At 39.2% G+C, this 27,106-nt stretch overlaps 1 long non-coding RNA gene across 1 annotated transcript; it reads left to right on the forward strand.

The window, feature by feature from the left end:
* Positions 1–276: 276 nt before the first annotated feature.
* On the forward strand, positions 277–22,773 carry LOC123600043. Its single transcript, XR_006713444.1, has 3 exons — positions 277–405; positions 22,275–22,386; positions 22,552–22,773. It is a non-coding gene; the product is annotated as an uncharacterized LOC123600043 (long non-coding RNA).
* The last annotated feature ends 4,333 nt before the right edge of the window (positions 22,774–27,106 follow it).

The raw sequence follows: 27,106 nt of genomic DNA on the forward strand, positions 1-27,106 counted from the left end.
ATCTCAATTGGTTTTGGTTTTTGGGTTTTGTTTAAAAGAAACTTAGTAAGCCAATTTTAATGTTCATATGGGAGGGAAAATGCAAAATAAAGAACAGCAATAGAAACACAAGCTTAGATGTTACAGGTCTAGTGATACTGCCCTGGGAATAGGTTTTCCCTACTCAATATATAATCACTACTAATTGTAAGAGGATTGTGGCTCATTTGAAAAACAAAGAGCCATAATTTTCATTAAAGTTAGCAATTAAATCATCTTCTTTCAACAGAACTTACCTCCAAGGGGTAAATAAGGGATTGTGCAGTAGCACCAGCCAAAGAAGCAGAAGCAAATTGCTCAAAAGCTTTTAAAGTGACTCCTCCAGAAGAAAGAAACGTCTTATACTGTATTAATAAGAGTTCAAAGGTATGTTACTACTCAGAAATCCCAGAGGGCATACAAACTTATTTAGTATCAATGAACACCTGGGCATGTAATCCACAGTTAAAAACCATAATGCACATTACCAAGCACCTAAATATGGTCATGCCCATTAGGAGGTCCCAACACTAATAATAGAGACTTCATCTTGTAAGTCTTTGTGCTTAGAATAAGATCTGGTATATAGCAGACATCCAACAAATGTTGATTATAATAAGGAATTAATATAATGGAATGGAAACCATTGAGATGGAAATGACTGAGCACCTTATGTAGTAAGTTCTGGCAGCACCTCATCCAATTTCGATGAAGCAACGTGACATCACAAACAAACTTAGGACTTGATCTCGGCTAGGTCACTTACTGAGTAATCTGGGATAAGTTATTTAACTTCTCTATAACTCAGTTTTTTCATCTGGAAAATGAAGGTAAGTGCCTTGTCCATACCGGTCACCATTATATCTGCAGTCCCTACTTTGCAGGATTGTTGTGAAGATTAAACACAATAATACATGGGGCGCCTGGGTGGCGCAGTCGGTTAAGCGTCCGACTTCAGCCAGGTCACGATCTCGCGGTCCGGGAGTTTGAGCCCCGCCTCGGGCTCTGGGCTGATGGCTCAGAGCCTGGAGCCTGTTTCCGATTCTGTGTCTCCCTCTCTCTCTGCCCCTCCCCCGTTCGTGCTCTGTCTCTCTCTGTCCCAAAAATAAATAAACGTTGAAAAAAAAAAATTTTTTAAACACAATAATACAGACATGTAGCATTCTTGCCACATTGAAATTGAGGAAGTGGTCATAATTACTGCATGTATTGATGATAATAAAATTTTCCTTAAGGAATGGATTTTCAGCAGAATATTTCCTTGGTCTTTATTTTGGTCTTTATTTTAGCTTCTTGTTCCAAGCCAATCAGTACATCCTATCACTCTGCAATATTGATTAGTTCAAGGGTTGATAAGTGGTACAACCTGGACCAGTGAGACCCAAGGAAATGTTTTAGGAAGGCTTCCTTGCTCTTCTGAGTGAACTACTAGGAGAGCCAGGTCTCCTTCTGCTACACACAAAGAAACATGAACCCCTGGAAGCCTCTGGCAGTCATCTTTGAATCACAAAAAGAGGAAGTCTTAGGATAAAGAACTCAGTGGAAGTCAGAGAGAAAAGATGGGGTGGGGGGGGGCGGGGAGGGCAGATGGAGTCTTTGGTGACACTGTTGAGCAGATAAATGAAGTTTCATCAGAAGGCCACCCTATTTCTGAATGTGAAAAAATAAATTCTGTTTATTGTGTAAGCCAGCTTGCTTAGTGTTACTTATGACCTAAAGATTCTTAACGGATACGGACACCTCAAATTCCACATGCCCAGAACTAAATGTAAACACACACACCACACCCAAAAATCTTGTGATCCTCCTAAATAAAAAATGTCATTTACCAAAAAAAGTATACTGTGAATGGTGCCCTTGAGGATCTGTGACATGGTAGTCCTGCCCAGATGTTCCCCATCACAATAAATGGCTCCAGTTGAACAAACTAGAAATCTCAGTATCATCCGTGACACCCTTTTCTCTCTTACATTCCACAAACAATTATAACAAAATCTTACCCACTTCTTAAATATCTCTGAAATCTGTCCATTTGTCTCTCTCCACTGACCTCACTCTCCTCTCTCCCCTGGATTACCGCATACTATCCCAACCATTCTCCCCTTCATATGCTTTTGCCTCTCCTCCCTTTGCCCTCCTGCCTCTCCAGCCTTATCTTTAACCAGGATCTCTACTATAGCCATATGGAACTTTTTTTAGCACCTCAAACACATCTTGCTCTTTTGCCTCCAGGGCTCTAAACATGTTTCCTCTGCCTGAAATATTCTTTTCTCTGTCTTTAAACTGGAAATTTTCCACTTACCCTTTGGGTTTCAACCTAAACGTTACTCCTTAAGGAGGCTGTCCCCAACCCCACAATCTAGTTTGAATCCCCCTGTAGAACTTTCCCACAATATCCCATATAATGCTTTATGTAATACTTGGGACCACTGTTTCTTGAATGCTTATGATGTGCCAACCTGTTTGCAAGGTGCATATTATTTTCCACATTTTACAGATGAACCAACTGAAATTCAGAGATATTATGGGAACCTATCCAAATCTACACAGCTAGAATGTGCCAAATACAAGTCTGTGGTCTCTAAAGCCCTGCTCTGGCCATTGCTTCATTTTGTCTCCCTTGATTCAACTATACTCCTGTTGGAATTCAGTGAACTTAGTATAATATTGTGAACTTTCCATGTAGAAGTGCAAACAAAAATAGCTTTTATTGAGGAAATACTTAAAAGAAGGAATTTCTTTTAAAAACAGCATTAAAATAAGAGCATTATAATCATAAAATAATAATATAACATTAAAATAATGTTTCAATATAAACAAATGTTCCCCTTTGTTTTGTGATAATCTGAAGCAGTTTTTTTTTTTTTTTTAATTTTTTTTTTTTCAACGTTTATTTATTTTTGGGACAGAGAGAGACAGAGGATGAACGGGGGAGGGGCAGAGAGAGAGGGAGACACAGAATCGGAAACAGGCTCCAGCCTCTGAGCCATCAGCCCAGAGCCTGACGCGGGGCTCGAACTCACGGACCGCGAGATCGTGACCTGGCTGAAGTCGGACGCTTAACCGACTGCGCCACCCAGGCGCCCCTAATCTGAAGCAGTTTTTAAAAAAATAAAATTGAATAACTTTCCCTTGTTAATTAATGTCATAGGCAGTATGGCTTTACCTGTTCATATGACCAGACCTTAACAGCTGTTTCAGGAACAATCTTGAGAACATTAACACCATTTCCTCTCCACAAAGAAATGACTCCACCTTCTTTGACCATCTCCATTAAAGGGCTTATTATCTTCACATTCTTTGTTTCTAAACTCTGAGCCTTAAAAGGAAAGAAAAAAATTTAAAAAACAGACAGTATGCTTTGAAAAACTTTGAAAACTGCATATTGTAATTTTCATGTGGTGGGCAGGAAAAAGTTCAAGTTCCCCAGATATTGAAAGTTTTTCCTACTGGGGAAACAGTAGTTGTTCTGGTGATCAGACAGCTTTGGAAGCATGTTTATTTTGATCCTTCCACTATAGCTTATGAAGGGGGACACTTTACACATGGGACATGGATAAACATGCCAGAAACATGGTTGCTTTGTTTCCTACTCTGCAAGGAGATAAACAAATTGCTCTTCCATCATGAAAAGAGTGAATCAGATGTAAAGAAGAATCAGGGAACCAACATTCCTGAGAAATTAAGACCGCTGAAACTCAGAGAACTTATTGCTAACAAAGGGATGTGAGGCCTCTAACAAGTATGATCAATATGGTCATTGTGAGCAGAGGAAAAATGTAATCCAACCAAGTTCATGGCCAAAAGACCTGAGACCTTTCTCCAGGGCACACACTGGAAAACAAATATTCAATTTAGCCTTGAGACAGCATCAGAGAATATATGCACTACACTGAATATATTGCATATAGCATAAGAAAGATGAAGCCCAGAACAACGTGATTCAGCATGTGAGTAAAGAGAGAAGAAGAAGAAAAAAGACAAATTTAACAAATATAGTCCAGTAAGAGAAGAGTCAAAACTGGTTTTATAATAAGTGGTATTAAAGAGCTATTTGTTTTTAAAGGACCTGGACAAACAGCCCTTGTAATATGATAGTTGGATATTTAATAAATATGGAAGGGATCAGCAGGCTCTCTGCAATGCATATATGCAGAAGAAAGGAGGAAAAACTAAATTTTTTAATTTTAAAAAAAGAAAAACCAGAAAGAGGATAATCATCAAGTCAGTGGCAGCTAGAAGACAATTACCAAGTCTCTATTGAGGAAGGAAAGACATTTAAACTCAAAATGATACTTGTAGTATGCAGCCACAATAATAAATATGTTTGCCTCAATTGTACAGAGGGCTGAAGTCAGCCAGTATATAAAATAAGGAAATAATTCTGCACTGGCTAGTTCAAAGTCACTGAGCTAAACCCTTGTGTACCTACCTCCTCCAACACCAGCCACTCTGGCTCCAGGGAGTCTCAGGTGGGCTCCACTCTGAAGAGGTACCTGCCCAGGTGACCACTAACCAGTCTATATACCTACCTTCTCTATATACCTATCTGGACCTCTTTATTAAGAGCAAGTTTAGACCAAGACAGGAGAGACAGAACCACTGTTGATGGCATTTGCACCGTGACAGACAAACACTAGGTATCCAATTGACCCCAGAGGCTATGACAGCCCACCATCAGCCAGTGTACTCCAAAAGTTACCCTCACATACCTTCATCTTTATTGGTACTGCAGCCTCTGTGACAACATTCTTTCATCTACACTTGATAGTCAAATATTTTTTTTAGTCAAATATTTCTAAAATCACTCCTCCTATACGTTAAGTCATAAGGTAATTTGGGTTTTCTCAAATATTCTCCTTTAAGTATCATAAAATGGTGTATCATTTAATTTAACTATTGGTATATAACTATTGGAATATAACAAAACACCCTGAACAACTCAATGGCTTAAAACAACAAACATTTGCTTGTGATTCTATGGATTAGCAATTTGGATTGGGCTCAGCTAGTGGTTCTTCTGCTATTCTTCCCTGTGGTTACTTGTGTTGCTGTACTCATCTGGCAGTTTGACAGGGGCCGGATGGTCCAAGATGGCTTCAGACATATGGCTGATGGTTGGTGTTGTTGGCTGAGCCTCTCTCTCCATGTGGTTTCTTATTTTCGAGTAAGTTAGTCCCAGCTTCTTTACCTCATGGTCTTAGGGCACTAAAAAGGCATGAGCAAAAGCTGCGAGACCTCTTGAAGTCAAGGTTTCCAATCCCCACAACATCTCTGGACAAAGCTAGCCCAGATTCAAGGGATGGTGAAACAGATTCCACCTCTGAGTAGTAGTAGCAAAGTCATATTGCAAAGGAGTATGCTTATAAGGATGGGAAGAATTATGGAGTCTGTCTTTGCAAACAATCTACCACAAGGAAGTATGGCACTAGATCCATAGAGAAAGAAATATAGTTCTACCACACCAGTTGACTTTACAATAAATAATATTTATATCATAATAAAAATGTAAATGCTATTTATTAATTTTAAACATTTAAAACCACCCTATTGACAAAATTTTGAGGATATAGATATGACTGTAGAACAGAATGTAATATTAACAACCTTGATAGTTTTGAAAAGGTTATACTTCAACTCTCTCCTATGTTGGCAGAAAAGTCATCAGTAAGGTGAAAATATAAGTGACAGCATTTGTTCCAGTGTTTAGATCCTTCTGGAAATTCTGGTGCACTGATTATTGTCTCTTGCAGCAAATTCTTCTATAAAATAATATTACCTGATGTTGGTGAAGACACAGGGAAACAGGTAATATCACACATTGCTAGAAAAAGTGCAAATTGGTATTATCTTTCTGGAAGGAAGTATGACAATATATCAAAAACCTTAAAATATGTTTAGAATGCCACTTGTGGTAATGACAAACTAGCAATTAGGAATGAACTTCCTAATAAGAACACTGAAAAGGCTGATGAAATATTTATTTCTTAAGGTTTTCTTAAAGGTATCCATGAGCTAACAAGACAGAGACATATTACAGGCCACTATGTAGGAGAAAATACAGAAAGATACGATTAGCATTCAAGTGTATTTCTGGACCCAGAAAAAAACAGTTGTGAAATTAAGTTGTTGTTTTGGTGGCCCCACAGGATTAACAAAGAACAAAAGACAAATCCCCCAGGGCCCACCAAAGGTATAGGTCTCTCACATACCACCTCCACTTCAAATTGGGAGTTTGCAGGGATATCCCCTCATTGTAAGAGTAAACCAGAAGAAACCAGCCTCTGCAAGGACTTGCAGCATGGCTTTGTATCACCTGGGCGGTTCAGGGAACTTAAAGACTCGAACTTGAATTAAAGTGATCCCAGATTGACAGCACTCCCAGGCACCTGACAGAACAAACAAAAATCGAATCTGAAGTTGGATATCATCATCCTTGTCCTCAAATTACTGCTATAAGTAATGTTTTTAAAAACAACAACAAAACTAATGGAGGGGGGAAGAACAGAATGATTATTTAAAATACAACAGAAGGCAAGAAAAGAAAAAGAGAGGATCTTAGAACTGACAGGACAAATACAAAGCATAAAATAAGATGGTAGCTTTAAACAAAAATATCAATAAATACATTAACCATAAATGGAATAAATCTTCCAGGTACAAATATAATAAAACCCAACCATATACTGCTTTACGTGACTTATCTAAAACATACAAATACTGAAAGTTTAAAAGTAAAAGGATGATAATAGATATATCACGCAAATCCTAAACAGGAGAAGGAAGTATGGCTATCTTAATGTCAGACAAAATAGGACTAAAAGCATGTATAGAGATCAAGAGGGTCCTTCACAGTGATAAAAGCTTCCATTCACCAAGAATATACAAACTTTTGGCCTCAGGATACGTAAAGGAAAAAGTGATAGGCCTACAAAGGGAGGGCAAAGCCTGGGAGGGTCTCCTGCACCCTGGCCCTGGTACCCCAGCCTTGGTGAGAGATGTCTGAGGAAATGTGATGCAGTGTAGAAGCTTGAGCCTGCCATACATAGAGGGAAAGAGCAACTGGCAAAAGAAACAGCAAGGCTACAGAAAACTTGTGAAGTTTTCAAGAAATTGATTTATAGGGAACTTCTTGTGATCATTCCTTGGTTCTCTTGGTAACAGGGAAAGAATGCAAATAAACAGGATGTGTAAACTCCTTTTATAAAAAAAATTCTCAGTTGCTGAGCAACTAGATCTTAAATGTTCTCATCACAAAAAAAAATTGTAACTGTGTGGTGATGGATGTTAGTTAGATGTACAATGATAATTCTTTTTCAATATATATGTATATTGAATCATTATGTTGTACACCCGAAACTAATATAATCTGTCAATTATATCTAATTTTTAAAAAATTTTGTGGGGCAATGTGAGTTAAGATGGTAGAGCAGTAGAGGAACCCTATGCTTGCCTCATCCCTCAAGCACAGTTAAATAATCAATTCCAAACATCTAAGAAATTGTTCTGAATGCTGAGAGAACAAACTGCAGAACTACAGAGAGAAAAGTAGCCACATCATGCAAGGTAGGAGGTGCAGAGATGTGATTCTGGGGAGAAAAGAATCACAGGTGCTTCAGAGGGGAGGAAGCCTTGATCTCAGAGAAGAGAGAGAAAAACAGAGAGAGAAACAGGGAGACATAGCATGCAGGGGATTGCACAGGAGAAACACTTCCCCAAAATCATTGAGAAAACTAGAGCAGATGATTATCTCGAGTTTTTATAAGCAGTAGAGCTGACAGTCTGAAGTTTTAGAAGTCCTTGACACCATCAAGTGGAGCTTGGCAGGCATAGTGATGCTCCTGTAGGGAAGGAGGGCAGAGGCCTGGGAGCAAACAGTGTGCTCCGAGGACCCCCAGGGTCACATTGAGAGAGATAGTTCATCTTCTTGGAGTGCATTTGGGAGGGCTGGCACTGTCTCTCAGGGGACAAAAGAGACGGTGGGTGCCAACATCTTGCCCCATTCATTAGCATAGGAACAGAGACACCTGCTGAGAGATGCAAAACTTGGTGCCAGCTTTTTGCTGCAACTAAAAGCCCCTGAGTGGTCATGCTTTTCTGGGACTAACCAGCACCAGGCACAGCATGGTGGGACCCTCCCCCAAAGTATCATTGTGGGTTCAAGCTGTACTGGGTCCCTAAAATTGGGAGTTTTGAAACCTAGCTGTGCACCTGAGATAAAACACAGGAGTACTGTGCCACCTGGCAGGCAGACAACTTGGACACAGAAAAGTTGAAGGCAGGAATCTGATGGAAGTGAGGGACACAAGAAGGGAGATTTTCACTCTTCTGTGAAGGCTTCCTGAATGGTGGTGGGCATGAACTCCTCTTCCTGCTCCAGGGACAAGAGAGCAAGGCAGTGCCATTTTCACCTTCGCTCATCAACACAGATAGAGTTTAGTGAGCAACACAGTGCCCCCAGTAGAGGCTGGAGCCACTTACACCAAGACACCAAGCAGGTGCATCTTTACTAGGGCAAATCAGCCTGAGAACCAGTGCAGCAGGCCCCTCCCTCAAAAGACCAGCACAAACTCCTCACACACACCAAGTCTACTGATCATAGAGTGCTGCAAAGCTTCAGCTCTAGGGGAAATAGGATCTAGCCTCTTAACAAGCAGACCAAAATACACCAAGTTAAAACTTACCACACAATGGACAAGATCCAAATACTCCCCACTGCAGGTAGGGAGAAATGCCACAGAGGACTGATCTGAGGGTCTAAAGAGCAGCCAAAACGCAACAACAGAGTACACACTCTGAAACACTTCCTGAAGCACAAGGCTCTGGACAGTATAGAAGCTCTTCTTAATGTAGTCATTACTCTCAGGAGCAGCAAATATAACAAGTGACCTAGACAAAATGACAAGACGGAGGAATTCACCCCATAAGAAAGAACAGGAAGAGGCTATGGCCAGGGATTAATCAAAACATATATGAGTAATATGCCTGAACCAGTATTTAAAACAACAATCATAAGGATACTAGCTGAGCTTGAGAAAAGCATAGAAGACACTAGAGAGTCCTTTTTTCATAAAAGAACTAAAACTTAGGCTGAAATAAAAAATGTTATAATTGAGATACAAAACCAAGTGGGTACAATGACAACAAGAAAGGACAATGCAGAGGAACAAATCAGTGATATAGAAGATAAAATTACAGAAAAAATGAAGCTGAAAAGAAGAGGCAAAGAAAAGTATTGGATCACAAATGTAGACTTAGGGAACTCGGTAACTCCATAAAGCATAATAACATTCTTACCAGAGGAGTCCCAGAAGAAGAAGAGAGGGGAAATGAGGCAGAAGGTTTATTTGAGCAAATTATAGCTGAAAACTTCCATAATCTTGGGAAGGAAACATTCATCCAAATCTAGGAAACACAGAGAACCCCAATCAAATTCAACAAAAGCCAGCTAACACCAAAACATACCATAGTAAAAATTTCAAAATATAGAGATAAGAATCCTGAAATTAGCGAAGAAAAAGAAATCCCTAACCTACAAAGGAAGACAAATCAGGTTATCAGTAGATCTCTCCACAAAAACCAGACAGGCCAGAAGGGACTGGCATGATATATTTAACAGGCTGAAGGGGAAAACTATGCAACCAATAATACTTTATCCAGCAAGGCTGTGATTCAGAATAGAAGGAGAGATAAAGAGTTTTCCAGACAAAGAGTTATCCAGAGATAAAGAGTTTCCAGACAAAACTAAAGGAGTTTGTGACTACTAACCCAGGCCTTCAAGAGATATTAAAGGTGACCATTTGAGTGGGAAAGAAAGACAAAAAGCAAAAAAGACTAGAAAGGAACAAAGAAAATCTCCAGAAACATACTTTACAGGTAATAAAATTACACTAAATATTGATATACCAATAATTAGTCTGAATATAAATGGACTAAACAATCCAATCAAAAGATATAGGGTATCAGAATAGATTAAAAAAAAACCACACAAGACCCATCTATATGCTGCTTACAAGAGACTCATGTTAGACCTAACGGCACCTTCAGATTGAAAGTGAGGGGATGGAGAGCCATATATCATACTAACGGACATCAAAAATAGCTGGAGTACCCATACTTATTATATCAGACAAACTAGATTTTAAACCAGACTGTAACAAAAGATGAAGAAGAACACTATATCATAATTAAGGGGCCTATCCAACAAGATCTAACAATTATAGATATTTATGTCCCCAATGTGAAAGAACCCAAATATATAAATCAATTTATAACAAATGTAAAGAAACTCATTGATAATTATACAGTAATACTAGGGGACTTTAACATTGAACTAACAGCAATGGACATATCATCTAGGTGGAAAATCAATAAGGAAACAATGGCTGAGAATGACACATTGGACCAGATGGACTTAACAGATATATTCAGAACTTTTCATTCAAAAGCAGCAGAATGCACATTCTTTTTGAGTACACATGGAACATTCCCCAGTATAGATCACATACTGGGTCACAAATCAGGCCTCAACAAGCACAAAAATATTGAGATCATACCATGCATATTTTCAGACCACAACGCTATGAAACTTGAAGTCAACCACAAGAAAAAATTTGGAAAGACCACAAATACATGGAGGTTAAGGAACATCCTACTAAACAATGAATGAGTTAACCAGGAAACTAAAGAAGAAATTTAAAAATACATGGAAGCTGGGGTACCTGGGTGGATCAGTCAGTTAAGTGTCTGACTCTTGGTTTTGACTCAGGTTATGATCTCATAGTTTGAGTTTGAGCCCCACATCAGGCTCTGAGCTTACAGCATAGAGCCTGCTTAGGATCCTCTCTCTCTCTCTCTCTCTCTGCCCCTCCCCTGCTTGCTTGCTTGCTCTCTCTCTGAAAAATAAATAAATAAACATTTTTTTTTTTCAAAATACATGGAAGCAAATGAAAATGAAGCCTGACAGTCCAAAATCTTTGGGATTCAGCAAAGGCAGTCATAAGAGAGAAGCATATAGTGATACAGCCATACCTCAAGTAGCAAGAAAAGTCTCAAATACACAACCTAACCTTACACCTAAAGGAGCTAGAAAAGGGACAGCAAATAAAGCATAAAGCCAGCAGAAGAAGGGAATAAAGATTAGAGTAGAAATAAATGATATAGATGGGGCACGTGGCTGGCTTGGTCGGTTAAGCATCCAACTTTGGCTCAGTTCATTATCTCAGGGTCCAGGGATTCGAGCCCATGTCAGGTTCTGTGCTAACAGCTCAGAGCCTGGAGCCTGTTTTGGATTCTGTGTCTCCCTCTTCCTCTGTCCCTCCCCTGCTCATACTCTGCCTCTCTTTCTCTCTCAAAAATAAACATTAAAAATTTTTTTAAAAAATAAATGATATAGAAACAAGCGAAAAAAAAAAAAAAGGTAGAACAGATTATAGAAACTAAGAGCTAGTTCTTTGAAAGAATTAATAAAATTGATAAACCCCTAGCCAGACTTACCAAAAAGAAGAGAGAAAGGACTCAAATAAATAAAATCATGAATGAAAGAGGAAAGACCACAACCAACACCAAAGAAATACAAACAGAAAAGAATATTATGAAAAATCACATGCTAGCAAACTGGGCAATCTGGAAGAAATGAATAAATTCCTAGAAACATAAAAACTACCAAAACTGAAATAGGAAGAAATAGAAAATTTGAACAGACCCATAACCAGGAAAAAAAACAGGAGTCAAAAATCTCCCAACAAACAAAAGTCCAGTATCAGATGGTTTCCCAGAGAAATTCTACCAGACATTTAAAGAGGAGTTAGTACCTATTCATCTCTAACTGTTCCAAAAAATGGAAATGGAAGAAAAACTTCCAAACTTATTCTACAAGGCCAGCATTACCTTGATTCCAAAACCAGACAAAGATCCCACTACAAAAGCATTACAGGCCAATATCCCTGATGATCAGGGATGAAATTCTAAACAAGATACTAGCAAATTGAGACCCCCAAGGTCTTGGGATCGAGCCCTGCATTGAGCTCTGCACTGAATGTGTGAGATTCTCTCTCTGTCTCCCTCTGCCTTTCTACCCTGCTTGCATTCTCTCCCTCTTTCTCTCTCTCTCTCTCTCTCTCTCTCTCTCTCTCTCTCTCCCAAAATCCTGAAGGAAAACACAGGCAACAAATCTTTGACCTCTGGAGCAACTTGATCTGGAGCAACTTCTTACTAAACATGCCTCCAGAGGCAAGGGAAAAAAAAAGCAAAAATGAACTATTGGGACTTTGTCAAGATAAAAAGCTTCTGCACAGCAAAGGAAACAATCAACAAAACTAAGACACAATCTATGGAATGGGAGAAGATGTTTGCAAATGACATATCTGATAAAGGGTTTGTATCCAAAATCTATAAAGAACTTATCAAACTCAACACCCAAAAAGTAAATAACCCAATTAAGTAATTGGCAGAAGACATGAACATTTTTCCAAAGAAGACATACAGATGGCTAACAGACATGGTAAAAAGATCCTCAATATCACTCATCATCAGGGAAATGCAAATCAAAACTATGAAGAGATAACACCTTACACCTGTCAGAATGGCTAAAATTAACAACATAGGAAAGAACACATGTTGGTGAGTATGTGGGAAAAAAGGAACCCTCTTATACTGTTGGTGGGAATGCAAACTGATGCAGCCACTCTGGAAAACAGTATGGAGTTTCCTCAAAAAGTTAAAAATAGAACTGCCCTAAAACCTAGCAATTGCACTACTAGGTATTTACCAAAAGGATACAAAAATACTGATTCAAAGGGGTACAAGCACCACTATGTTTACAGGATCATTATCAATAATAGCCAAATTATGGGAAGGGCCCAAATGTTCATCAACTGATGAACAGATAAAGATGTGGTATGTATATGCAATGGAATATTACTCGACCATCAAAATGAATGAAATCTTACCATTTGCAGCAACATGGATGGAACTAGAGTATATTATGCTAGAAACAAAGAAACAAAACAAAACAGATAAACATAGGGGAAGGGAAAAAAGAGAGAGAGAGTGAAGCAAATCATAAGAGACTCTTAATGATAGAGAACAAACAGGGTTGATGAAGGGAGGTGGGTGGGGGCTGGGCTAAATGGGTAGTGGGTATTAAGGTGGGCACTTGTTATAATGAACACTGGATGTCATATGTAAATGATGACTCATAAAATTCTACACCCGAAACCAATTTTGCCATCTATGTTAACTAGCTAGAATTTATATAAAAACTTGAAATAAAAAAAAAAATTCTGTGGGAGAAACTGGAAATCACAACTGGAACACACATAACTGGAAAACACAACTAACTGCAGAAGAAATATATACCAGCTACTTAAAATATCCAGTCCTTCATTTTTAATATGAAAGAACAATAAAGGAACACCACATATATGAGGGAAGGAATGGCAGCATAAAAATCTAAAACTAAGATTGAGCAAACTAATTCCACAGAAAATAGTGACAATTCAGGAAACTACAGCTAAATAAAATAAACAATATAAGGGACCTCTAATATCCTCAGAAAAAATCATCTGATAATAAAGCAATAAATAAAACCAAACAGGAAAAATATGCTGTAAAGGAATAGTCAAAGGGTTAAAAAGAACTCTTGGAAATCTAAAATGTGATTGCTAAAATAAGAAGTTCAATAGATGTGTTGAAAAACAAGACTGAAGAAATTCCCCAGAATTCTGAGTAAAATGACATAGTGATAGAAAATATTTATGAAAAGGTAAGAGGTATAGTAGTCCAATCCAAGAGATACAATATCCAACTACTAAGAATTCCAGAGAGAGAAAATTGAGGGTAGAAAATTAAGAAATAAAATATACTAATACAGAGGAAAGACTTAAGTTTACATTTAGAAAGAGCCCACCAAATATCAAGCACAATGGATGATAAAAGAACCTACTTAAACTCACACTGTACAATTTCAGAACACCGGGATAGAGGCATGACTAAAAGCTTCCAGAGAGAAAACCCAGATCATCTACCAAAATTTCAGAGTGGCATCAGACTTCTCAAGTACACTAGATGTTAGACAGTAATAGGGTAATGCCTTAAAAGTTCTGAGGGAATGCATTTTTGACCTTGGTGTCCGTGCTCAGCCAATTGCCAATAAAGGGGAAAAGCAAAATAAAAATAATTTTTGGACATGCAAGAAATTGAATTTTAGTAAAAATGAGAGATTGGCCACACATGTTTATTCTTCCTCCACCAAAATCAAAAAGATAGTAAAGTAAATGATAGTAAAGTAAAAAAGAAGGCAATAACTAGGATGGCCGTATATCATAGTTTGCCCAAAACTTGTCCTTCTATGATTATTTAGATTCCCCTTTTTTGAGAAAGAGAGAGAGATAGTGAGAGAGCATGCAATCAGGGTAGAAAGGCAGAGGGAGACAGAAAGAGAATCTCACACACTCAGTGCAGAGCTTAATGCGAGGCTCGATCCCAAGACCTTGGGATGGTGACCCGAGCCCAAATCAAGAGTCGGATGCTCAACCCACTGAGCCACCCAGGTGCCCCTCCCTTTCACTTTTAAAAGTGTCTTGGTCCAGATGAAAATTTTATGGTCACCCCACCACTAATTTGCAAGGGAAAAGTGTACTAGGGATTTCAACACATGTAGGGGTGGTGGAAAATAAAGGGAAAGGTGATAACTGATTTAGCAGAGTAAAAGTTACAATTTAAGTGTCTGTGGAAGAGAATGCACAAAGAAGGCAATTTACCCTTAAAAACCCCTGAGGCTTGGGGCACATGGGAGGCTCAGTACGTTAAGCATCTGACTCTTGGTTTTGGCTCAGGTTATGATCTTGCAGTTTGTGAGTCAAGCCCCACGTTGGGCTACGAGCTGACAGTGCAGAGCCTGCTTGGGATTCTCTCTCCCTCTTTCTGTCCTTCCCCTGCTCAAGCACACACACACATTCTCTCTCTCTCTCTCTCTCTCTCTCTCTCTCTCTCTCTCTCTCTCCAAAATAAATAAATAAACTTTTTTAAAAACCTGAGGCTTTATTCTCTGGAGAAAGCAAGGAAGCTTTCTTTTGAAGGCATAGGACTTTCTTTGGAAGGCAAAGAGAGGCATAGGACTGAAAACAGATGGATTAAGTAAAAAAAAAAAAAAAATACGTACAATGGACAGTAGGCCTTCTGCCCCCTGCCCCTTGAAATCTAGAACACTAGCAGCCAGACATGCTTCTTTACTTTGTATATTTTATATAAAAATTATAGAGAAATTTGTTGCTTAGTGACCCAAAAGAGATAAAAGGAGATATTGACTGAGTGTTGTCATAGGCTCATAATTTCTGTCTTGAGTAGAACAACAAATAGAATGGAAACCCTTTTCCTCTTTGTTTCAGTTGTTCAGCCAAAACTACAGAGACTTGGCCACCAGGCTTAGATAATACCCACATTGCCTACACTGTCTTCAAAGGGACCACAACAGCTCTAGAACCCCAAACTTTTCAGACAATTGAAGAATTCCATGTACAGAGCTCTGTATTTGATAAAGAATAAAGAGGGAGAGCAACTCTTTGACCAGCCTCTGATTCTTGGTGTCATAATTTCCAACCCATGGAGAGAATCCGAGTATTGTCTATCATCTTCCCCCACCTCACAAAAAAGGAGACTGCCCTAATCTTTGCCCTCCCTACAATACTAGTGCTAGATTATTAGATTGAATTTAGTTATTTCTTTACATATCTGCCTCCATCACTAAACTCTAAAATACATACGGATGAGAATGATGTATTATTTTTTTTCACTGTTAAGTTGAGTTGCCTGCCTGGCAGCTTATGGAGTAAAATGAGTCTAGATTACTGGCAATGAAGTAATTTGTGCATGAGAATATAAAGGAATAGTGTTAAGACCTCTGAAACCCTTCTTTTGAAAAGCATCAAATAGTGCTCGCTTCGGCAGCACATATACTGAAAAGCATCAAATATTATTCACATTACTCAAAAATATGCACATGAACTATGCAACACACCTGCATTAGGGTTTTTAGACATTCTAATGGTGCTGTGCATGTTTGAGCACAAGTACCAGCTATGCCTCCAGCCAACAGATATTTCCGTAACAGGCCAGAACTTTTTTCATCAAGTAAATGAGGAAAAATCCATCTTTCTCCCATATCAATTCCCTATTAAAACAAAATAAATAAATAACACTATAATTAGATCTCAGATGAGTAATGTTCTCTTCTTATAAGATGCAAATAATGTTTTATATATCTCAGCTCCACAGCAAATTAATATCAGCCTTTCCTAGAATTTTGACTTTACCAACCAGTATAATTTTAAGTAACTCACAAGTTAGCTTGAAATCCTATCAATTAGAAGTAACATTTTTAGCCAGGCACCTGGATGGCTCAGTCAGTTAAGCATCTGGCTCTTGGTTTCAGCTCAGGTCATGATTTCACCATTTTGTGAGTTCAAGCTCCACATTGGGCTCCGTGCTGACAGCATGGAGCCTGCTTGGGATTCTCTCTCTTTCTCTCTCTCTCTCTCTCTCTCTCTCTCTCTCTCTGCCGCTCCCCCACTTGTGCTGTCTCTGTCTCAAAATAAATAAACTTTTTAAATAAATAAATAAATAAATAAATAAATAAATAAATAAATAAATATTTTTAGCATGTTTAAGGTAATCTTTACATTTCCCAGTTTTAAATCTATACCTTTTCAATTCAAAACTATTTGTCTTAAGATTTAATACAAAAATAACATCTGTCAAGTTCTAACAAATATTAATAGCTATGGTGAAATACAGGCTACATCAACTACTAGTGAGATAACTATTTAACTGGCAATAATGTAAAAGTATATTCAGTTTTCAAGATCTAGTGGATTCCTACATTATCTTCAGACACTCCTTACCTCTAACAAAACAAATAAAAAATATACAGCATACATTTGGAAGCAGTTTCCTTTATATCTTTCTCTATAGCAGAATTAATGAAAACCTGAGCCTTCCCATATAGTGCCTAGGGCATGTAAAAAGCTCTGCTTTACATGTATCATAAGTAGGAGTTTTCTGAGGGTTTAGAAGGCTGATCACCCATGTCATGATTAAGGACCCGAGCTCAGGAATCAGATGGGATTCAAATCCTGATGTCCCTAACTCCTAAGTGAATTAACTTTCTGGGACTTAGTTTCCTCAAATGTAAAAAAGAGACAATACTGGGGCACCTGGGTGGCTCAGTCAGTTAAGCATCCGACTTTGGCTCAGGTCATCATCTCACAGCTCGTGAGTCCTAGTGCCACATTGGGCTCTCTGCTGACAGCTCAGAGCCTGGAGCCTGCTTTGGATTCTCTGTCTCACAATCTCTGTCTCTTTCTCAAAAATAAATAAATAAACATTAAAACAAACAAATAAACAAATAAAATGGAGACAATTAAGATTAAATACCTTAAAATATATAAAGCACTTGGCACAATGCTTGATACTAAAAAACACTCAGTAAATATTAGTTACTGATATTATTAATCATAAAACTAAGGCTGTTTAATAGAAATTTAGGCCTCAAAGTGCTTGGCTGTCATAGTCACTAGCAATAATGTGACTAGGAAATAGCTCAATACCTGTTTAATAAATAAAAACTAACATTTACGAGCAAAGCCAGAAAGGTATTGAACATTTATGTGTGTCATCTTTAATTTTCATAATAACCCTAATAGAAGTAGGTATTATTATCCCACTTTTACAGTTAAGAAACTAGGCCTAGGGGCACCTGGCCTAGTCAGTTGACTCAACTCAGTCAGTTGAGTGTCTCACTTCGGCTCAGGTCATGATCTCACTGTTCGTGAGTTCAGGCCCCGTGTAGGGCTCTGTGCTGACAGCTCAAAGCCTGGAGCCTGCTTTGGATTCTGTGTCTCCCTCTTTCTCTGACTGCCTCTCTCTCTCTCTCTCTCAAAAGTAAATAAACATTTAAAAAAAATTTTTTAAAGAAAACTGAGACCTAGAGAGACAAAATAATTTACCCAAACTCACCCAGATAATAAGTGGCAGAGCTAGGATTTGAACCAATGCAGCCTGAATCTAGAACCTGCTCTCTGTGTTCCACCCTGAAAACCTTTCTACCCATGTGGTGTACAGTTACAGTGCCACGTATATTTGTTTCTTATGAAATTACTATAAGCCAAACAGTAGACTTGCCTCTGGAACAAATGAAGCAGTCTTTGTTAGCACTATATCCAAAAAGTTAAGTTCAATTTATATTATTTTATTAGGTTATCACAGACACTGTCATTCAAGTTTCAAAAGAGCTATTTTTCCATGCCTGTTTTCTCTTTATCTTTATTATGAACCAGAAAACTTATCTTACAATAGGCATACAGTAAATGTATTTTTCGTTGACTTGAATTTCCTTTAATCATCTCTAAAAGGAAGGGTTAAGCAATCCCTATCAAAATAACACCAGCTTTCTTCACAGAGCTAGAAGAATCAATCCTAAAATTTTTATGGAACCAGAAAAGACCTTGAATAACCAAAGCAATCTTGAAAAAGAAAACCAAAGCTGGAAGCATCACAATTCCAGACTTCAAGCTGTATTACAAAGCTATAATCATGAAGACAGTATGGAACTGGCACAAAAACAGACAGACCAATGGAACAGAATAGAGAACCCACAAACATAGGGCCAACTAATCCTTAACAAAGCAGGAAAGAATATATAATGGAATAAAGACAGCCTCTTCAGCAAATGGTGCTGAGAAAACTGGACAATGGCATGCAGAAAAATGAACCTGGACCACTTTATTACACCATACACAAAAGCAACCTCAAAATGGATGAAAGGCCTAAACATAAGACAGGAAGCCATCAAAATCCTAGAGGACAAAGCCAGCAAAAACCTCTTTGATCTCATCTGCAGCAACTTCTTACACAACACATCTGCAGAGGCAAGAGAAACAAAAGCAAAAATGAACTACTGGGACCTCATCAAAATAAAAAGCTTCTGCACAGTGAAGGAAACAATCAGCAAAACTAAAAGGCAACTGACAGAATAGGAGAAGATATTTGCAAATGATATCAAATAAAGGGTTAGTATCCAAACTCTATAAAGAACTTATGAAACTCAACACCCAAAAAACAAATAGTCCAGTGAAGAAATGGGCAAAAGACATGAATACACACTTTTCCAAAGAAGACCTTCAGATGGCCAACCAACACATGAAAAAATGCTCCACATCACTCATCATCAGGGAAATACAAATCAAAACCACAATGAGATACCACCCCACACCTGTCAGAATGGCTAACATTAACAACTCAGGCAACAACAGATGTTGGGGAGGATGCAGAGAGAGAGGATCTCTTTTGCATTGTTGGTGGGAATGCAAGCTGGTGCAGCCACTCTAGAAAACAGTATGGAGGTTTCTCAAAAAACTAAAAATAGAACTATCCTATGACCCAGCCATTGCACTACTAGGCATTTACCCAAAGAATACAGGTGTGCTGTTTCAAAGGGACACATGCACCCCCATGTTTATAGCAGCACTATCAACAATAGCCAAAGTATGGAAAAAGCCCCAATGTCCATCAATGGACGAATGATAAAGAAGCTGTGGTATGTATATACAATGGAATATTGCTCGGCAATCAAAAAGAATGAAACCTTGCCATTTGCAACTACGTGGATGGAACTAGAGGGTATTATGCTAAGTGAAATTAGTGAGTCAGAGAAAGACAAAAATCATATGACTTCACTCATATGAGGACTTTAAGAGACAAAACAGATGAACATAAAGGAAGGGAAACAAAAATAATATAAAAACAGGGAGGGGGACAAAACAAAAGAGACTCATAAATATGGAGAACAAACTGAGGGTTGCTGGAGGGGGTGTGGGAGGGGGGATGGGCTAAATGGGTAAGGAGCATTAAGGAACCTACTGAAATCATTGCTTCACTATATACTAATTTGGATGTAAATTTTAAAAAATAAAGTTAAAAAATAAAAATAAAATAAAATTAATTTTATGTCGGGGCACCTGAGTGACTCAGTCAATTGAGCATCCAACCTTAGCTCAGGTGATGATTTCACAGTTTGTGAGTTCGAGCCCCACATGGGGCTCACTACTGTCAGAGCAGAGCCTGCTTTGGAACCTCTCTCCCCCCTTCTCTCTCTGTCCTTCTCCCAATCATGCTTTCTCTCTCTCAAAAATGAATAAACATTTTTAAAAAAAAAACTAGAACTCTTAGGAAATATGTCTACATATTTTATAAAATTCTTTTTTTATGTTTATTTTTGAGAGAGAAAGATACAGAATGTGAATAGGGGAGGGGCAGAGAGATGGGGAGACACAGAATCTGAGCTGTCAGCATAGAGCCTGATGCAGGGCTTGAACCCACAAACCACAAGATCATGACCTGAGCTGAAGTCATACACTTAACCTACTGAGCCACCCAGGCACCACTAAAATTCTTTTTTTTTTAATTTTTTTTCTTTAACATTTATTTATTATTGAGAGATAGAGAGACAGAGCATGAGAAGGGGAGGGGTAGAGAGAGGGGGAGACACAGAATCTGAAGTAGGCTTCAGATCTGTGCTGACTGCTCAGAGCCTGATGCGGAGCTCGAACTCACAAACTGCGAGATCATGACCTGAGCCGAAGTCGGTTGCTTAACCGACTGAGTCACCCAGGTGCCCCCTAAAATTCTTATTACAATAAATGTTTTATTAAAGAACAGAAATACTAATTACATCATAAAATATATCAAAAGAAAAAGAATGTTCAAGGTTCAGTGGGGGATAAAGATATGAGAGAAATCTTCATAGAAGTGACTCCACTTGAATATTTTAAAAATGTCTAGCAAAAGGTGAACAAAGATACAAAAGTGCGAGGGATGTAGCAGAGACCACTAGAATTCCACCAGAATTCTTTCTTGCTTATTTGGGCACACAGCTAGATTACATTTCTTAGTCTCCCTTGAAGTTAAACATGGTCATATGAGCAAGATTTCACCAATACAATAAGAGTGAAAGTAATGTGTACCACTTCTAGGCCTAGCTAACAAAATCCTCATGTATATATATATATATATATATGTAAGATTATAGTCTGTGTGTGAATATGTATATATATGTGTGTATATATGTGTGTGTGTGTGTATATATATATATATATATATATATATGCCACAAGAAAAAAGGAATCCAGATCTTTGAATAATTGCAAGGTGGAAAACTGGAGAACTGCCCCATGAACCTCAACACCTACCAAGAAATCATCTTATAGGGATGCTTGGCTGGCTCAGTCGGTAGACCATGCAACTCTCAATCTCAGGGTCATTAGTTCAAGCCCCATACTGGATATGGAACCTACTTTTAAAAAAAGGAAGGAAGGAAGGGAGGGAAGGAAGGAAGAAATCGTCTTACATACCATGCTAAGAGGCTTGGACTTTCCCACTGACATTGTAAGCCCCAAAACAATCAGATGTACCTTTTAGAAGGGTCACAGGGTGGCAATATGGAGGAAGAAATGGTGAGAGGAAAGGGCAAGAAGACTGATTATAAAACTGGTTACAGCAACTTAGGTGAGAGATGGTGGGAGCCTGGGCTTACCAGGAACAATAGGTGTGGAGAAGAAAAGAACTTGTTATGAGATATACTAAGGAATTACATAGGACGCTGTGATTAACTGCATGTTGGGATAAAGAAAAAGGAATATAGAATGATTTGGTGGTGGAACACTTAACCAAAGCTATGATCATAGAGGGAAATGGAGAGACTCAGAAGCTGGGGATAGCTATCCATTTCTGAGTCACCCACACTAGGATGATAGTTGGAGCCTTGAAAAGTAATCTTGAAGCTCACCCACATTTGAGGGTTGAGTCAAAAAAGAGTCTATAAAGGGATCTGAAAAGCAACAGCCTGAGAGCTGAGACATAGTGCCAAAGGAGGAAATATAGGAGCCATCACCAGTGTTCCATGCTGAAGAAAGGCCAAACTAATAACTAGAAAGATCCCATGGGTGCATAATGCAGAAGTCCTTAGTGACCTTTCACAGAGGGAAAGAATGGAAGCAGAAACCTCACCACAGACAAGAGAAAGCAGAAAGCATAGACATAGCTTTGTCAAAGACCCAGACTACACACAGAGGAGAATGATAGGACAATGTCTGGGTGGGAGGGCAGGGCCATGGGAGGATCATTGTTATTAGAGAGCAAGAGTTTGAAAATACGGGACAAAGAAAAGGAATTACAGAAGCTGTACTTTTCCTATTTGAAAGGAGATGGAGAGGACATGAAGTCGACAATGTACTGGAAGAACCAACTTTGAAAAGAAGAAATACCTCATTCCTTGGGACTATGGAAATGAAGTGATCAGGAATGTAAACAAAGGTAAGATTATAGTCTGTGTATCAGATTTATAGAGGCTTACTAGCAGCTTTAAGCTCAGGAAAGAAGTTTAAGCATTTTTTATTTGTTTGCTCATTAATCATCATAACAACCCTATGAGCTAGGTACTATTATTATCCTCATTTCACAGCTGAGGTAATTTTACAGGAGAGCCAGAAACCTGAAGGAACTTCTATTTACTCGTTGACATACAAGGCATGCACAGCTACTGGAAGATGGGAGCAAGGAACGACAGGGACTGTGGTTGGGATAAGTCAGGGTTTCTCAAACTCGACACTATTGATATTCGGGACCAGATCATCTTTTGTTGTCCTGTGCATTATAGGATATTTAGCAACATCCCTGGACTTCATTCACTAGATGCTAGTATCACACACACACACACACACACACACACACACACACACACACACATCCCCCACTGTCATGACCATCAGAAAAGTAAAAATTGCCACATGTCCTTGAAGGGCAAAATCACTTCTAGTTGAGAACCACTGGGATAAATTGAATGAAGATAGAGCTGACACTGGTCAGTCTGACAAAACAGAGGACCCAGATCTTCATTGAGAAGGGAAATAGAATATTAAGATTCTGGGTCTATATTAGAAGAAAAGCATAATGTCATGAGTTTCTTTTCTGGATAATGCAAAGTGAATGCAGCAAAAATCCTTGGACATAGAGAACGCAGTGAAATCAATACAATAGGTATATTATATATAATCAAAACCATCATCTGTGGTTGGGTAAGCCCCAGGGAACAAATCATCAATTTCTATGACAAAATGTGACATAGCATAATCAAGGGTATGTAGTTATCCCCTCATTTCTCTGGCATGCATTTTATAAACCCCGAGGATTATGGATTTAAGAATAAATGTTACCATCCTGATTGTATGTTTTTCTGGACTCCATGTTGTGTGACCTCACATCCATTATTCAATTCAAGCCTACCAGATGGAAACTTATTAAATATTGTCATTTCCTCTTACTGAATTTAATTAAGCCTCCTCACAAGAAAAAGATTTCTACAAAACCTGGTGTCCCCTTCCCCTTTTCAAATGCATGTGCACATATATTCTTATGCTGCTGCTGGGCCTCATTGTGTCTTAGAGAAGCTTAAATTAAAGCAGCTTTTTTTTTTTTAACTCTAGTTGGTCAACTGGTTAAATGTACAGCTGTGGAAGTGAGGCTTCTTTGAAAACACAGCAGTCAGTATGGATGCTGTCATTTGTTAAGCTTAATGATAAGTCCACACTCTAGTAAATGGTATATCGTTGTAGTATGGTATAGATTCTTCGGTAGTGCTAGAGTAAACTGAAAATACATGGTTGTAATTCATGTGTTAGTATCAGAACATCTCCAGCTACAGCCTGCAGAGGAGCCAGTGCACACCCAGGAATGTCCCAGAAGGGCATGATGCAGCCCTGAGGCAGGGGCATTCTGGAGCAAACTGCCCTGCAGGCTGCATAGCCCAACCTATGGGGTGCCCTTGTAGGATGAGCCATCACAGGCCATCAAGGCAGATCCTTGGAGTTCCCAAAAGCTAACCAAATTTGAACACACGCCATCGGCATTTGGCTCAATGAGGGTTTTTGGTTAACGTTGCGATGATGCAAGCAGGCCTTTTAAGAGTTTTGATGGCTTGGCCCCCACTTAGGCAAGATGGTAAAGTCTTCAATATGTTTTACCATGGCAAGTCATTATTAGGACAAACTTGTGACAAGTGTTCCAACAGCTGGGCAGTTTTAAGCAAAGCAGCTCACACGGAAAGAATTTCTGAGCCCAGAGAGGAGTTCGGGAAGGGGTGAGGGGGTCTTCTCCGTCCCCACCCCCAGTCCCACCGACACCTCCTAATGGCTCCAGAGGACCTGCAGCCCTGTACAATATGTGGCCTGAACGCATCACGGCCCACCTCCTCGTCCTGGCCCAGAGGGATGCCCATAGCTTCCAGTTCTTTTTGCAGTTCTGTGATGTCCACCATCCCGTCCCCGTGATGGTTCAGTTTGTGGAAGAGCTCTTCAAAAAGGCGGTCGGGTTCCTCCTCCTGGCCAGCCACAGTGGGCAACAGGAAGCCCCGTACTCGGCGCAGCATGCTGACACAGCGCTAAGGGTACCCTGAAAAGTGGGAAAGCCCCACCCTCAGGCTGAGCTGCCGCTGGTACCGGCGTCAGGGAGCCTCAGAGGCAGCGCACAGCAACGGTCCCTGGAACGTGTGGGCTCCCAAGTCTCTGGGTTTGGAGCAAGTGGGCCAGGATGGTTCCCGCCTGTCCGGCAACAGCCCTGGTTCTGGATTTAATTTTGCCAGTCTTGGCTGGGGGAAAGCAGTTTAGGACCGCCCCCCCTTTTCCCCCCTAGATTAATGTTTGGCCAGGGATTCCCAGACAGTATTTTTGTTTTATGTTTTATTTGTTTTTGAGAGAGACCAAGAGAGAGCCCGAGCAGGGGAGGGGCAGAGAGAGAGAGAGAGAGAGAGGATGGAAAGGGGGCTCTGCGCTGACAGCAGGGAGCCCAATGTGGGTCTCTAACCCAGGAACCATGAGATCATAACCTGAACTGAAGTGGGTTGCTTAACGTACTGAGCCACCCAGGTGTCGCCCCAGACAGCATATTCTCAATTCAAACTCCAAACTGAGTAAGGGTAGTCCCATGGTTATGAGTTTTCAGAGGAGGCTTTTTTTGTTGGTGGTGTTTTTGGTTTTTTGTTTGTTTGTTTGTTTTTCAGTTTTGTGCTCAGAGCCAAGGTTGACATAGATCAGCCTCCATGGGACCATCCTGGGCCAATTCTCTCTCCCTTTTATTAGACCAAGCCTTCATCTGTCATTCCCATAGGCTAGTTGAAATCCAAACCTTAGTAACCAAGGGAGTAAATGTTAAGACTTCTTTTTATATTTATAAAAGTTAAAGAGGAAAATAGGCTTTCTAATATTTAGCATGAACTGACAACTGCACATATGTAATATTTAAATAAATGTACACAAATCATGGGTGGATAAACAAATTTGGAGCCCATTGCTCTTGTGTAATGGGAGTGATCACCTGGTCAGTGGTCAATTTGATAAGAAATTCAGGAGTCTGGGGGTGCCCAGGTGTCTCAGTTGGCTAAACATCTGACTCTTGATTTGGGCTCAGGTCATGATCTCACAGTTCACGCATGAGTTTAGAGCCCCACATTGGGCTCTGTGTTAACAGTGCAGAGCCTACTTGAGATTCTCTCTCTTTTCCCCTCTCTCTGACTCTCCCCCACTTACTCTCTCTCTCAAAATAAATAAATAAACTTTAAAAAGAAAAAAAGAAAGAAATTCAGGAGTCTGCAATCAGCACCTGCCAATGAGAGCCATCAGAAGCACTGCTCAAGTCAAGAGAACAGACCAGCCACAGCAGTGGAGCAATAGAGACCAGCACTGAATACATAGATGAAGGGCCAGCTAATACCAACCAGCATGCTCTAAGGAGCTGCACAGGAAATTTGACCCTTAGCCCCAATATCACAGAAGTCACAAATAAACCACATTATGATTTCAGACATCCAGATTCTCTCCTAGGGAGAAAATTAGTGAACAAACACATTTTATCTAAAAGAAAGTAAATGCTATATAAAAGGGTTTAATCAGTTACCAGACAAACTAAGCATTAAAACAAATTAGATATTTGCCTAATTTTATTATTATTATTATTATTATTATTATTATTATTATTATGCAGCAGGTGGGACTCAGGATAAAGACCGGCAAAACCAGGTTAGGCAAAGTTCATTTTATGCACATATCTGAATTTTAGTATGAGCTGAAATTTAGGGAGACTTTAACTCATTAGTATTATTTTGGATCCATGCTTATAAGTCCTCTCTGTGTGAACTGATACTGCTGATTGTTTCCTTATAATCTCTACTGATGTTGGGTCAACAAGACAAGGTGAAAGTCAAAACCTAAGGATGGCAGAGCAGAAGGATGGAAAGGGCCCAAGTTCTTGATTGCATCACTGAGCCAGTGAACCAACTCTGTAAACCAGTTTCCACTGGACCTGTTTGGACAGGCAACAAATTCAACCTCTGTTATTTAAGCCACTTTCTTCTGGGTATTCTATCACAGCTGAAAGCATAGCTCATAGAAAATCATAACTCACAAAATAATTACAAACTGAGATGAATCCAATTTTCCTTCATTACGCTCACCTCAGTTTGTAATTATTCTAGGAAGATGTAACAGGGGCCATAATATATTGGGTAATGAAGGAAGGCTTCCTGAAGTTTAGGTGATATTTAAGCTAAGGCTTGAAAAATAAGTAGGGGTTGGCCTGTGAAGAGTAAGGAAAATAGCATTTTTTGTATCTTTAACATTCCTGAGAAGAAAAGAACTTGGAAAGTTCAAAGAACTAAAAGAAGGTCACTGTCACTGGACAATAATGAACAACAGAAAGAATGGCCTAAACTGAGATTAAAAACACAGGCTCAATTGAAGATCCTGGCTTTTATCCCAAGAACAATATAGAGTTATATCAGCCAGGACAAACCAGGTTATGCTGTGATAACAAACAACTCCAGAATCTCGGTGACCTACAGGGTGAATATCTCATTTGTACATATACCCATTATAGGTCAGCAATAGGTTCTGCTCCTGGGATGTCATTGTCCCTACCCTGGGACTGAGGCAGCCACTTCCTGGAACATCATTGGTAGCCATGGCAAAGGGAAAAAAAGAGCATG

This window comes from Leopardus geoffroyi, chromosome C1 (assembly GCF_018350155.1).
Source record: "Leopardus geoffroyi isolate Oge1 chromosome C1, O.geoffroyi_Oge1_pat1.0, whole genome shotgun sequence".
In the NCBI taxonomy this organism is placed as follows: domain Eukaryota; kingdom Metazoa; phylum Chordata; class Mammalia; order Carnivora; family Felidae; genus Leopardus; species Leopardus geoffroyi.